Genomic DNA, 15,299 nt, shown 5'->3' with positions numbered 1-15,299 from the left:
TGAAGGGGACACAGGACCTCCTATAACTTTCTGTGAATCTATAACTGTTTCAAACTAAGAAGTAAAAACTGCAATCAGAAACGAAGCATTCTGGGCTTCAGCTCCACCGTCCAGTCAGATATTTGTTAAGCAGACACATAAGACAAGGTCAAGACCTGTCTAATACAATGTGCCATCAATACCGGTGAACAGTTATTTCTTAGAGCAAAGTGAAAGGAAGAACAGACAAAGGGTGCCATCTCCTAGAGAGCCCTGTCCCACATGCCAGAAGGACAACATGGAGACAAAAGGGGCCAGATGACTGCAACCGGGGATGTGGGACAATCTCGTACCAGCTCCTTCCAAGGTCCCACCCCTGGACTGCCATCCCATCACAAGACATCTTGCCAAGACTCAGACCAGCTGAGCTTCACACCTTACCTGCATGGCCTGTGTGGACCCGTGCAAGGTTGCCAGGGTACCTCGGCAAAGCCCTTTTTCCACTACTCTTGCAAAGTGGGCTTAGGCACCCAATAGTTTAAAAAGCTTCCCTATATTCTGCCAGGAAGCCGGGCTTGGAAGCCAGATGGAACTCTGTAAACAGAGGGCCAGAGGTTTGCATTCTGGTTCCATGGAGGCCAGGCCCTCAGGCAATTCTTTCTCTGCTTGGACCTCCTCACTTGTAAAAGTGGGGATGACTCACCCTTGAAAAGGAAAGCCACTGATTGGAGCATTAAGGACTTGCTCCTTGGGACACTCCAGTACTTGCTGTTATGAGCCCAGTCTCCTCAGTGTCAGAGAAATGCTTAGGACAAGAAAAAGGCATCCTCAGTGAATGCAGGTGCCAGTGAGGCTTTCTCCCGGACAAAGGCAGGATAATGACAGAACATGAAGAGAAGGGGTGCTTTGGAAAGAACAGGGCACCTGCCAACATATGCCACAGCTGCGTATCCATGAATAGAAATTTCTAGAGTAATTCTTCTCTTACACCAGGAGAGTCTTTGCATACAGACACATAGATCTGAAAGAAAAACATCATGGTCTTCACCTACACTTGGAAATAAATTAGAATGACAACCCAGATCCCAGCTTATAAGCTTTTTCCTTCATTCATTCAACGAATTCATTTGTTCATTCAATCATTCATTCATTCTTTCAATCCACAAACACTTTAAATGTGTCTCATAATTATTTGGTACTCTTAAAGCAACTTTCAACTTCTCATTTGGAATGGCATGCTCAGGCTTGAACTCTGGGCCCTCCAGACAGCCCAGATGCTTACTTGATGTGAATTATCAGGATCTGAAATATATGGAAATAACCAAGGGCACTAACGAGACTGGGGGCCCCGTGAAGGAGAGAGAGGAACCGGGCCTGGGATATCTAGGGAAGCCTGGGTCCTCCTAGTTGAACAGTAGCCCTTGTATAGGACTCTCCAGAGCCTTTTCTGTGCTAACAGTGCATCTCTAAGACAGAGACGTGGCCAGAGGAATTCCCTAAACCCGCCTGAACACAGAGCATTTCATGAGACCCTTGCAACACTCTTTGGGAACTGCTGTCTGATGCCAACGACAAGATCTGTTGGAAAAGGGAAAAGATGGGGTCAGGCAGCAAGGTGAAAGGTAAAGGACATGTAAAGGAGGACAGAGGGTCAGTTGGGAGATTTTTATATAGGATTTGCAACAAGTGACCTAAAAGCAACAGGAAGATGTCCTGTCTATTTAGAAGAGGAGACTGTTTCTTCCCCCTGGGGCCTGGAAGACTTGGGGACATGGGTTAGACAGAAAGGCTGGCTTAGAAGGGAGGTCAACTCAAGGAAAACCAGAAAAGGAGTGTAAAGGTCACAGCTATTGGACAGAGATCCTGTGAGAGAAGGGACAGCTCCAGAGCAGCTGCAGAGGCTTCCTCAGCTGAGGAGCTTCTAGACTGCTCAGATGGCATGAGGCTTGACTTCCTCTGAACCAGAATGCTCTCTTCCTGACAAATCCCATTCTCCCCGGCAGTCCCACAAGCACGAACATCTGCCACCTAGTGGCGGAGAAAAATACTGCATGACAGCGGATTTGCATACTGCAGATAAACATTTTCTCAGATTTCATGTGGGTAATGGAATCTTATTTAGTGCAAGGCATCTGCCGCATAATTATGAGTTGCTGATCTGTTCCAGATGATAACATCAGTACATTTGGGAATAGGACTGCTTGTTCTCAGAGCTGAACTCCCCCATTCATCCTTCTGTGTTTAAGCGCTTGGATTCCCAGGAATCCAAAAACCCTCAGAAAAGGGTAGTCCAGGAGTCCATGTTCCAAGCTGCCCCACCAATTCTGGGGTCCACTCAACGAGTTTCTCGTGTCTTTGTTGTCCTCCAAAGCCCTCCTGCATGGTAAGTATCTGCTCCTAGTATAGGTGCCTGAGTTAAGCAAAGGCCTTCTTGACTCTGAACTCTCTTTTCTTCATGAAAATTTCCCAGTTATAGTAGAACTATCAAATTATATTTCCACTGTGGAATGCTAGGATACTTGAAGGCACTTCGAGTTTCTAGTTCCTGGGTTTTCGTTTCAGTTTTTTGCCCGCGTACTGGGAGCTGCTCTGTGTGGTTAACAACCACCGGGAACTATGGATCCTCTCCTTGGTTTTCCCCCTGGTGAAAGCACAGCATGAAATTCTAGCCAGTGAGGAGACTTGCTGCCTCTCTCTCCTTTCTGTATTTTCCTCTTCTGTCTCTTCTAAAAACATGTGTCATTTGATTGGCCTATAAAATCTTAAGGAACGATCCATGGAACCACCTGGAACAATCCATGATTATGAATCAAGGCCTTATCAATGCGTTCTTTCCTCTGCAAATCTTTCCCTTTCTCCCTCCCCCAGCAGCAGAAGGCTTGGTCCAGGATACCGTTATCACACTCGCCAGCCTCCTGCATGGTGTCTCTGACATCCATCCCTTTGCCAAGACCTTTCTGTAGTGAGCAGGGAAAAGACACCCTGTTGGGGACTGCAGGTTCAAGAACCACAGCCGAGAAACCGATGTCTCTCTGGTACACACACATTGCACTCCAAGAGGCTGTGAGACTTACCCTTCCCCTGCTGGAAGAGCAGAGAGCCTAGGCTTTCCAAAGCAACCTGGCACTCTGCACTGATGGGGGCTGTGTAACAGCAATGGGAGCAGAAATCAGATCCCTGAGAGGTAGGGTCAGGTTGAATGGTTATGTACCACAGACCTGCCCCACATGAAGTCCAATGGTCATTTCATGCTGGCCTCCCTGCTGGCTCCAATACTCTCGCTCTGTATATGGCCAGCAAGTGGAATAATGGAGGCAGTCAGAAGGCTTATGGCTGAGGACCAAATCAGTCTGGGAAGTGAGTTCCTGCACCCAGATATTCTCCAGGGTGAGCCAGAGGAGCATGAAGTGGAATAGCTCTAGATAATCAGAGAAAGGAAAATAAACAGTAGACACTCCATCTAGAATCCCAGGCAGGCAGCTGGCATTAGAGAAGTTTGCTAGAAGGACATGGAGGATATGGATATGGAGGACCCACCAGGGACAGAAGTAGTTGGACAGAAGAACCAAGACATCTCTAGGAGGCTGTGTCCGGGGATCATTTGGACCCTAGTCTCCTCATCTGTAAATAAGGATAATGATTGGATAATCATGGGGATCAATAACTGTAAATGGGGATAGTGAATAAAAGAGTTCAGGCACATGGAAATATCTGTAAATGGGTGTATGAGTTTCCTATGGCTGCTGTAATAGATTACCACAACTAGGTGGCTTAACACAATGGAAATTTGTTCTCTCACCATTCTGTAGACCAGAGTCTGAAATCTGTATCCCTGGAACAAAGGAATAAACAAACAAATAAGCAAAAGGGGGAAATGGACCCATAAGTACAAAGAATAAACTGATGGTTGCCAGACGGGGAGGGGGATAGGATGGGCAAAATGGGTGAAGGAATGTGGGAAAGGCTTCAGGTTATGGAATGAATAAGTCATGGGGATAAAAAGACAGCATAGGGAGCAGAGTCAGTGGTGTAATGCATAGTATGGTATGGGGGCTGATGTCAGCTACACTGGAGGTGAGCACAGCATAACATATAGAGTTGTTGGATCACTATGTTGTACACTTGAAACTAATGTAACACTGTGTATCAATTATACATACATACATACATACACACACACACACACACACTTTATATATATATATATAAAATCAAGTCAAATCAAATCCGTATCACTGCACCAAAATCAAGGTGTCAGTAGAGCTGTGCTCTCCCTGGAGGCTCTAGGACAGCTTCCATCCCTTGCCTCTTCCAATTTCTGGGGCTGTGGGCATTCCTAAACTTGTGGCTGCATGACTCCAATCTTCAAGGCTGGCATCTTCTCACTTCTCTCTGTTCTGTCTTCATATCAACCACTCCGCTGTGTGGTCAAATACTCCCCTGCCTCCTCTTATAAAGACACTTATGGGTCCACTCTGATAATCCAGGGTAATCTTCCCACCTCAAGATCCTTACCATACTTTCATGTACAAAGATCCATTTTCCAATTAAGGTTACATTCATAGGACCCAGGGATAAAGAACTGATGTCTTTGGGAGCCACTGTTCTCCTGACCACATGGGGATGATTCTAATTCATGCTGACAGAAGTATCGCAACAATATCATTATTGTGAAGGTTAAATAAGACTAAGTTCTTGAAAGTGCCTGGCACTATGCAGGACACATAGATGGCACCTAGGAATTGCTCATTGGCTTTAAGATGCAGGCTGGGAGGTACATAGACTGGCCGCCCCTTACAGAAGAACATGGAGCACAAGAAGGAGCCCAGTGTTAGGATTAGGCCTGCACAGGAGATGAGATAGGAGCTGGAGAAACAGCCCCCACTTGGTGCTACCTAGGAAGTCAGTGCAATGGTCCAGTCCAGTTGGAGACAGATAGGGCCCACAAAATGACAGGGGCATTGCAAGTTCCTGAATAATGGCCTTGCCTGGTCATAAGTCTTCATTTTCCAACTTTGGATTTGAGCTAAACAAATAGTCCCTTCTTTACAGCCATTTCAGAGCTGTCAGGACTTCAGGTGGAATTCAGGTATAGATATTACTTTGAATCAGACCCCAGAAGGCTTACAAAGTTGGGAGGTCTGGGCATCCACTGGAAGCCAAAATGCTAGGCTGGGAAAGCCAAACTGACCTGTTTCTTGTAGTGACCATGTGGCCAAGTTCTTCCTCAAGAAGTGGTAACTCTTGGCTCTGGTCATTCTGAGCAATTGGGCAGGGCTAGCAAGATGTTGGGCTGCTTTTTTGGATCTCAAGGTGTAGTATAAGGCCTAAAACTCAAGCTCAATTTTATGTGCTCCTATCATGGACTGAATTTGTCCCCTCCTCCCACCAAATTCATATGTTGAGGCCCCAACTCTCACTGTGACTGTATTTGGAGATAGGTTGTTTAAGGAGGTAATTAAGATTAATGAAATAATTAGGGTGGGGTTCTAACCCAACAGGACTAATGTCCTTATGTAAAGTGGAAGAGATACCAGGGATGTATGTGCACAGAGGAAAAGCCACAGGAAGACACAGTGAGAAGGTGGCCATCGACAAGTTAGGAAGTCTCACCAGAAACCAACCCTACTAGCACTTTGATCTTGGACTTCCAGCCTCCAGAACTGTGAGAAAATGAATTTCTATTGTCTAAGCCACCCAGTCAATGGTATTCTGTTTAAACAAGCTAATCCAAGCCTCCTTCAGGAACCAGGGGTCACTCAATCCTCTTGTTACTACAAAGTCTACTTCCCACAGCCTGGTGGTTGACACTGTTTCTGGTTCCACCCCAGTGTGGCCTGTGTCCGGCAGTCTCCCTCACCTCCAGGGTTGTAAGTCTTTGTGGATTTCCTCAGTTCAGTGTCAGTTGTTATGTAAGTTGTGTTCCTTAACTCTGGGGTGGGAAACCTTCCTGAGTGAAGAGGAGGTAATTAAAACAGGAGGTGGCTCACAGGCCAAGAGATGGAGGTCTGTGTAAGGGTAGGGTGCACCAGCCCCTGGGAAAATGCAGCATTGGTTTTTGTCCTGGAGCTGGGGTGGGCAGCACTCACTTGCTTTGGGGGGCTCTTACCCAACTTTCTCCAAGTTCAGGTAGGCTGTGGAGTCGGCTGAGCTTGCTGCAGGTCTGGCCTGACCACAGCTGGGATGGGACCCCTTTGGTCCTGGGCACCTCGCAAGGGCCAAGCCTCTGGCTATAGGTACCGTGACTTTGGATTTGGAGCCTTCAGTGAGTAGAGCATTTGATGTGCAGTGGTAGTCCTAGCTTGGGTCCTTGCTGGGACTTCTCTCGGTCAGGACAAGTTGTTTTTTTTTTTTTAAACCAAATTCTGGGCTTTCTATTAAGCCATAGGCCTGAATTCCTCTAGGCTATGAAAAAAAACTCTTAGAAATGGGTGGAAGAGGGGAGGAGGTGGACCCAGTAAGATTTACCTCTGATAAGTCAGAGAATTAAACTGACCCTATGGCAGGGCTCCATGACACAGGAGGTTCTAGAACTCAAAATTAGCTAAGGCCTAATTGCTTAATTCTGGTGGGGACCCTAGAATCTGGCTGACAGCTCTGGAGGTGTTGGGGAACATCAGGGCCCCTAGACACAGTTGAGCCCTGGTATAGTTTCCTGGGACAAATGGTCTCAATTCTGAAATTTTCAATCTCAACCAGAAGCTCCCACAGCAACCTAGAGGCGGCGCCAATCACCCAGCGTGGGTCCCGCATATTCTTGGTCTTTCAACCCTGAGAGAAACTGGAGGCATGGTATTTTAGATAGATTTCAACGGAATTTGATAAGAGTCCAGAAGTTGTCCAAAACCATAAGTTTTTATGCTCATAAGAGGAGGGCAGAGCTTGACTATGCCTTCTTGCTCCTGCCTGCTCTGCCTCTGCCCAGCTCTCTGGCCTGGCCACCACCACAGGTGCCCCCAAGTTCTCTCTCCACAGCCACCTGACATCTTTCAGACTCCCGGATTTGCCATATTCTTTCTTCCTTTGCAGAAATTGTTCCCTTTGCCTGGAAAGTTCTTTCCTTCATTATTCTCTGATTCATCCCTTTCTATCTCAGTTTCAATGTCACTTGCATGGGAAGCCTTCCAGGATATCCCACAAGCCAGATCCTCCTCTCGTCTCCTTCCTGTCACCGGTTCTCTCTCCAGCACCACATTTATTGCAGCTGCAACTGTTTTGAGATGCCCACACCCATAGATGCAATGCACAGAGTAATGGCTGCTGCTTTTTGCTCACCACCTAATTGCCCAGCACCTAGCCTATGGAAGGTTGCTCAGCAGGCATCTGGTGAATGGGTGAAAGACAAAACGGAGGTTCTTAAGGACACACAAAATGGGTAGTGTAGGCAGGGGTGAGCATTTAGATTGAAAGGGATTATAATTAGAACTTGTCCCTCTCTTAGATCCTTTTTAAAAATAATTGTTGGTTCCTTTTCCGGATGATGCAGTGATACATATTAATGTTTTTCAATGTGTGCATCCTAGTTGGAGGAACAGGAGGCTCAGAGGATGCCATGGGGACAAAAATCACGAAACAAGGTAGAAGGAGACTTCAGAACCACATTCCCTAGGGTGGGAGACTGCATGCAATTCTGAGCCAAAGGTTGGTTGGCTGAACAGGGCTTGCATTTTCCTGGGTAGTTCTCAGCAACCTCATGGGGATGGCCCAGGAGTGTCAAGTCCAACTTGCTCTCTGTGCCCTTGGACGCATTATGAGACTCTCTATGTGTCTCCTTTTCCTCATTTGTCAAATGGATATCAATAGTGGGGCGTACGTCATATGGAGTCATCTAGGTCATATGCAGTTCTGAATGAGATTTTATAGCACACATGGTGTTTAATAGCACAGGTAATCTGTGTTCAGTAAGTCCCTTTATTACACTAATCACTATCCAAAAGTTCATCGAAGCAGGCTCCTGGCCCCCTCTCTTGCCATAGACCATAACCAATAGAGTCATAATCGTGAAGAGACCTAATTCTTCTTATCAGTGCAACATGTTCCTTTTCTAGGTAATTGTGTGAAGTTTCATGATTTAGGCAGGAAAAATGACCCCATTAAAACATTATGAGTCTCCTTCCACAACAAATCACAAGCATCACCAGAATGGAGAGGCTTTACTTGATTTTTCCATTCCTTTAGACAGAAGAAGTTCTTGAAGATTTTCAATTTGAGGCTATTCCTAAGAAATGTGTTTTATGCCTGGAAAACCTCTTCTGTTGATGAAGAAGAAAACCACAGAATTTGCAGATAAAAGGCATGGGATCCACAAGGTCCTTGTTTGCTAGCTTCCTGGGTTCAGATATGGTAAGGTGGGAAAACAGCTTTGAGCTTCCAAGGTAATGTTTGGTAGATTATAGTAGGAGGTATGTTCCCTGGAGTCCCTCCAGCCATCACCATCCTTGCCATTGTTAACACTCTCATGATTTCACTCTCTCAAAAAAAAGGGATTTTTCAAAAAGTTCCAACTTTAGGACATCAGTAAGCTGGAAATGGGATCTCTGAGTTAAATCAACCAGTTCCTAGCCTTTATATGAAGAGGAAGATGAGGAGCTTCTTCAGGAGCCTCTAATACCTTTTCTTCTAGTGCACGAAGATATTCCCTTTTGCACAACTCACATTAAGGCTTACTGAGGCAAGACAGGAGAAGGTGACTTTTTCCCCCTCAGTAATCTTCAGCCATTTTCTCCAGTGCTCCACCACTTTGTCACTCCATGCTGCCATTATCCAAATGTGCAATGGTTCTGTCGTTTAACTGTCTCTCTGGGCAAGAACATTGGAAGGCAGGGATTTTGCAAAGTTCTGCTTGTGGAAGTTATTTGTTGGCATCTACCAAACAAACACATGGAAAGAAAAAGGAATCTGGAATGCTCTTTAGTGAGGACAGTTGGAGACTTGACCCAGAACAGAGCAATATGCAATTATTTATTTGCTTTCTGAGAGGAAGTGATAGGGATTTTGTTCTAGTCACTGAGAGCTTCTGGGCCAGTTCAGGATGAAGAGACACTGTGTTCCCTTCAGGCCCTCCTGTTGGTTCCTTGGTCAGCATTGCTAGGATTAGGAAGTGAAGCTCCTCTCTGCCGTTCCCAAATCTTGAACAAGATGACCCAGGCAAACACAGTCACAGGAGGGCTTATTCTCAGTCTTCTGGGACACAGGGCCCTCAGTTCATGCCTCAGATTTGGTGTTTCTATTATTGCGTCCACTGACTTGTGATGCTGACAGGGACTCTGCCTCTCCCACCAGACACTGAGCTCTCCCAAGACAGAAATCATGCACATCCTGTCATTTTGTTTCCCAGCACAGACAAAGACACTTAACACTCTGATGCAATAATATAATGAATGAATGAATGAATGAATGAATGAGTGCATTTTAGTGACAAAGGGATTTCTCTCTCACCAAGTCATTGTCTTCTGAGGAAAGAAAGCAAATGAGAAGGACACCAGTAAGAAGTCCTGCGTGCAGGATTGCTTCCTGTGCCTTTTGACCTTCAGTTATGAAGCATGACCTTTATGGCTTGTTGAGCACAGACTGCTTTTAAAGGATATCCTCCCACTGCCCTCCCAGAAGGAAGGGGAGATTGGATGTTTCTCAAAGCCAACCACTTTTAGGGCCTTCCCAGTGTGTTCTGAAATAGGAAGACAGTAAGGGAAGGTAACAGCAGTGGGGAATTTCAAAGCAGTTCTGGATGGAGGCTAGGCCCATTTTGGCTGATGGGATAGGAAAAAGTCTTAGTGGAAGTAGCTGATTTACTGAAAGTCAACTGAATGTGAAAGAAGACAGGATAACCAAGCAAATACTCTTCCCTCAAGCTCTACCTACACCCCCATATAAATGTGTGCACCTGTGTGTTCCTATGTGTACCTGTGAATGGACACAAGCACATACACACACACACACACACACACACACACACAAACATAAATACATCATGTCCTTTGAGAAGTAGATCATGTAGACACAGGCTACAAGGAATGGAATGGAAAGTTATTTCTTCAGAAGAGGTTAATAACATTAAAAGTCCAAGATAACATAACCTAGGGTGACAGGAATTTGGATATAACAAAGTCAACATTAAATATTCTCTTGGAGAGGCAGGCTGGGATGAGAAGGAAAAACTGGGTGGGCAAATTGCAGGTCATCTGATTTAGAAAGTGAAGAGGCAGATGATAGTTCCCTGTACCTCAATTTCTCCAAAAGGGCCAACAAAATGGCACAAATTGGAGAATCCTGGAATCTGCCTGTATCTCAAAGGTCTCATCAAAATTCCCAGGACCCCAAATCATCGTTGATATTGAAGCCAGAGCAGACAGCTGCCATCGGTGATGTCAAATCAGAGCCTGGGCTAGGACAGACTGCACAGTGTCATGGATCGGAGGCTCACCCATTCATTCACTGACTTTGCAACATCTCAACCTTCTAGGAACTTGGATTTCTCAGTTTCCACTTATGGTTTCGGGTCAGGGTTTCTTTGAGTGATTCTCTATAGGATAAGCATGATCCTTTGCATATCTAAAATGCCTTGTAGTTTAACAAGCATTTGCCTTTGCTCTATCTCATTGCAAGAAGACTGAAAGCTAGACATAAAGGGTTCATCATATACCCATCAAGTACCAAGATGGTACTTCTATCTTATAGGCAAGAAAATTGTGGTTCAGAAAATTCACAGAGAGAAGGTAGTGGCCGACTGGGCTTCAGCCGCTTCATGGCCCTGAGCATTCTATCCGTCTCCTCTTTATTGATCTGAGGTGTATTTGCAATGTGTGAGGTTCTGTGTCAGGGGTTTCAAGGGACCCAGAGGTGAAAGAGTGTGTCCCTGCTGTCATGGAATTTGAGCCTGATCACTTCTCTGTTCTTCCTCCATCTTCACTGTTATATCAGCACAAAGAGTTGGGTCCAGTCTCTTCTGGGACCTGGTTCCTCTGCAGGCTGCATTCTCATTGTCACACCCTAGATCCAGGCTTTTCAAAATGAGATTCCCTTACCTGGTTAAGCCAGGGACACCAGGAGCTACAGAATAAATCTGAACATTCTCCTGAAACATCTTAAAGCATCACTGTTACTCAAGAAGTAATTTAAAAATTCCACCTATACTAAAATGCAAAAGATATAAAAACACCTGAATTTTAAAAACAAAAAACACCTGAATTTTAAAGAAAACCTGAAGCCCCAGAGACCCCCATACGTGTGGAGCCCTTTACTTACAAACCCTAAGGCCCATCTGTTAGTTAGCTTCCCTGGGCCACTGTGGGAACCCTGGGGGAAACAGGCAACAACTCCTCTGACTTTCCCTGCCTTTCTGCACCTGGCCTTGGGCTGGAATATGCTGGGTTTTCAAGGCTCCCTGAATTCACACAAAACCTGGTCCCACCCACAGAGCTTCCTAACAGGTTTATGCTACTGTCAGTGGTTAGGAGAGTCCTGAAAGATACCGAGTACTCAATCAGGTAGACAGAAGCAGCCAAAAAGGGAGCATAGAACACTGAAATTGTCTTCAGGATGCTCCTGCCTGACATTTCTAACATAGCCAATGAACAGCTGGAGAGCTGACTATAGACCTCATTGCCCCATCTTTGAATGAGGGGCTTCTCTTGATGACCCACATGGTCACATCCACTGTTCCATTTGGCAGAACTTGGTGAGCTCCTTTGTGACCCCAGTGTGTTGGAATGCAGGCTGAACACTGATTCAAACCTGACCCTCTCTCACCCTCCCTCCACTCAGATGCTGTTACCTAGTCTTCGAGATCCTGCCACCATTAGCTCCTCCAACCCTATAGCTCCTGTCCATGCAGGCCCTTCTCTTCTCCCTCCTGGACCATCACAACACTCTCTCACTGGGTCCCCTGGCTCTGCTGCTGTCTTCCTCCACTTCCCATGCGATAGTTCTGGGATGTGATCATGTCACTCCTCCTGACCTTAAATGGCTGCCCATGGCTCCTTCAGGGAACATTTGGAGCCCTAAAGGTTAGGGTCTCGGGGCCTTCCTCCACACTCTGGCCCAGCTTTACCTCTCACCTGCCCACCTCCAACATAGCACTTGTTGTAGTGATGCAATCATCTGTCTACTTCTCTGTCTCTTCCTCCAGACCAGGATTCAGCATTCATATTCATATTCTCATAAGGGCCAGATAGTAAATACTTTCAGATTTGTTTGCCATGTGCTCTCTGTTACAACTTCACAACTCTGACTTTATAGCACAAAGCAACCATGGACAATATGTAAGCAAATGGAAAAGGCTGTGCTCCAATAAAGCTTTATTTATAAAAGCAAGAATGGGCTGGATTTAGCCCCCAGGTTGCCGGGCACATGTTAAAACATATTTGAATGAATGTATGACCAAGAAGGAGGGGACAGAAGGGTGCAACATGTTTTTCCTGGGGATCCAAGTCTAATACTACAGTACTGTGAGCAGCCTCAGGCTCTGGGATTTGACTCTGCGCTGCCAAACCAGGCTTCTGCTTCCAGCATTGGATCTCAGGAGGAGAAACCACAGGCTTCATGGATTAGCATTTGGTAAGCTGTAGAGTGAGATTCCTGGGTCACTAGTGCAGAGGGACAGGAAAGCCCCTGAGTGACCCAGCCATTGCGGAAGAGAAACCACTTGCTAGCTCCCAATACTGAGCAAAGCCCCAAGGGGCCAGGCTCCCTCAAAAATATCCATCAGCAAAAAAAAAAAAAAAAAAAGAAAGAAAAGAAAAAGAAAAAAGAAAAAAATATCCATCAGCTATCACTTCTCTGGGCCCAGTGTCTCATGGCAGCCATTGGGAGGGTGGGGGAATCCACTGACTCCCAGAAAGCTCCAACTAGGTGTGAGGCAAGAAACCTCTTCTCTCTCACTTCAAATCTGTATCTGTGGCTCTCCTGCCTCTGGCATACCTTGGGGCCTGTCCAAAGCACTCCTCATTTGGAGGAAAAAAGAACTTTCTTGACACCTGGTAGACCTTTTGTCTGAAGTCATTCCACCACCTGGTGGCAATACCTGGGAATTACATTCCCATCCTGGCCAATCCCAGAGAAGCCTTTTTGGCTGGGTTGCCCCACCTGCAAAGCCCATTCTTGCAACTAGTAAGGCTACATTCATTCTGCAAATTCTGTGGATCTCTATTTTGTAAAGACATCCATTAGCATCAATGACGCTCTTTTCCCCTGCAGTAGCATGGCTTTATCCCTGACTTTCTCTAGCTCTCAGTGAGTTCCTCCCTAATAACTGCTATAAAGGAATACCATCCGCCTCCCCACTCAAAAGCTTCCTATCCTCTCCCCTTGTTTCCTTCCTTCACTATGCTGTCACCACCTGTCATTTTCAGTAACATCTGTTTGTTTATTGTGTCTGTTCCTGCACTAGAATGTGGGCTGAGGGCGTGCTGTCTAGTTCCAGTTTTTATCCCAGTGGCTAGGATAGCGCTGGCACACAGAGGCCCCCAGTAAATGTTTGATGAATGAGTAGACAGTACCAAATACACACCAACCCATGATTTTGCTTTCTTTAAACATTTGATCTCAGTTTTGTGAACTGTATTTCATTATGTGCCATTGTGTACATAGCATTAAATATGTAATCTCATATTCCCTTCTGGACTACAAATTCTAGAGAGGATTATGTTTGCATTTTCTAACTGAAACCAAAGCTCAATAATTTTTTTTTTACTATAATACAATAATGTTAGTAATGTTAGTATCATTAATAATAATTCCTCACATTTATAATCTGTTTTATAGTTTCTATCAGTTTCTACACTTGATCTTCTTGACAAGTCTATAAAAGATTAAAAACAGGAACTATGAATCCTATTTTTATATGAGGAAACTAGGACTCCTCATCATACATTTAAATGACTTGCCCAAGATCACACAATTCCCAAGTGAATGTGCTAGAACTTCGACTGCAGACTGAGCATTCTGTTCTCTGCTTTTCTTGATTCGCATCCAAATGGGGAGACTGTCCCTCAGATGAGGTTGTTGGGAAAACGTGACATCACAGTGTGGGTAGAGGGGATCTGTACAAAGACCCTGTGATCTGCAGAAAAGCTGATTCTGCAGCATTCCTTTCCCCTGCTCTACTAATCTGCTGCCGTAACAAAGTACCTGAGACTGGGTGGCTTAAACAACAGACATTTATTTTCTCACAGTCCTGGAGGTTCAAAGTCTGGGATCAAGATGGCAGCAGGGTTGGTTTCCCCTGAGGCCTCTCTCCTTGGCCTCCCTGTGTCCTGACGTGGCCTTTCCTCCGTGTGTGTTTGTGTTCTGATTTCCTCTTTTCATAAGGACACCAGTTATATTGGATTGGGGTCCACCCTAATGACTTCATTTTACCTTAATTTCCTCTTTAAAGGCCCAATCTCCGAGTAGAGTCACATTCTGAGTCCCTGGGAGTTAGAACTTCAACATAGGAAGTTGAGGGGACACAATTCGACCTGTAACACTCCACCCCTCTACTTGCCTCCATGAGACAAATGCCCCCTTCTTTCCCCACAGGCCTGTGCACTCCTTGGAGAGCCTCTGGATACCTTCCTGCATGTTCAGAATTGCCAGCTGGTTGGCTAATTACTGGCATGTGTAAGGACAAGGTCCAAGGCCACCAGTGACTGAAAGGATGGAAAACCCTAGAAACCATAGTGACCCCTGAAGGAAAAGCAGCTGTTATAAACTATGAACACTTTATTAACATCCCAGGTAACAGGAGACTTCCTTCTAAAAGGAATGCCTTAGGACCAAAGTCTAGGTGAACATTCTGTGCACAGGGACAGAGGAGGAAAACACTCGGAGTTCAATTTCAGAGACCTAAGAAGCTCTTTCAATTTGTCCCAGTTAACTAACACCTGAAATTTGTTCAGCTCATGTTGGAGCAAACCTCTTTGTGACCCTAGACCTCAGCTTCTTAACCTACAAAATAAGGTACTTAGACTAGATCCAACAGTGAGATTTAAAAGGGTTTGGGCCCCAGCTTCAATACCACCTAGCTGCGTGACATTGGTGAAGTCACTTAACCTCTCTGCAATTTAGTATCCACATCTCATAAATAAAGAGTAGGGTCAGGTAATCTGTAATTCAGTGCCATCTGAAATTCTCTGTTTTAAAATTTTTTTCAAGCACTTATAAACTTACAGAAAAGTAGGAAGTACAGGCATACAACAAAATGTTTTCCTTGATCATTTGAGGGTAAGTTGCTGGCCTGATTCCCCATCAGTATGTGTTTCTACAAACAAGGACATCTACCTCTATAACCACAACACAACCACCAGCATCAGGCGATTGGCATTGATACACTGCTGTCATCA

Source organism: Meles meles, chromosome 2 (assembly GCF_922984935.1).
Source record: "Meles meles chromosome 2, mMelMel3.1 paternal haplotype, whole genome shotgun sequence".
Taxonomy (NCBI): domain Eukaryota; kingdom Metazoa; phylum Chordata; class Mammalia; order Carnivora; family Mustelidae; genus Meles; species Meles meles.
The sequence above is the reverse complement of the archived record's forward strand: the minus strand, read 5'-3'. Positions refer to the sequence as shown.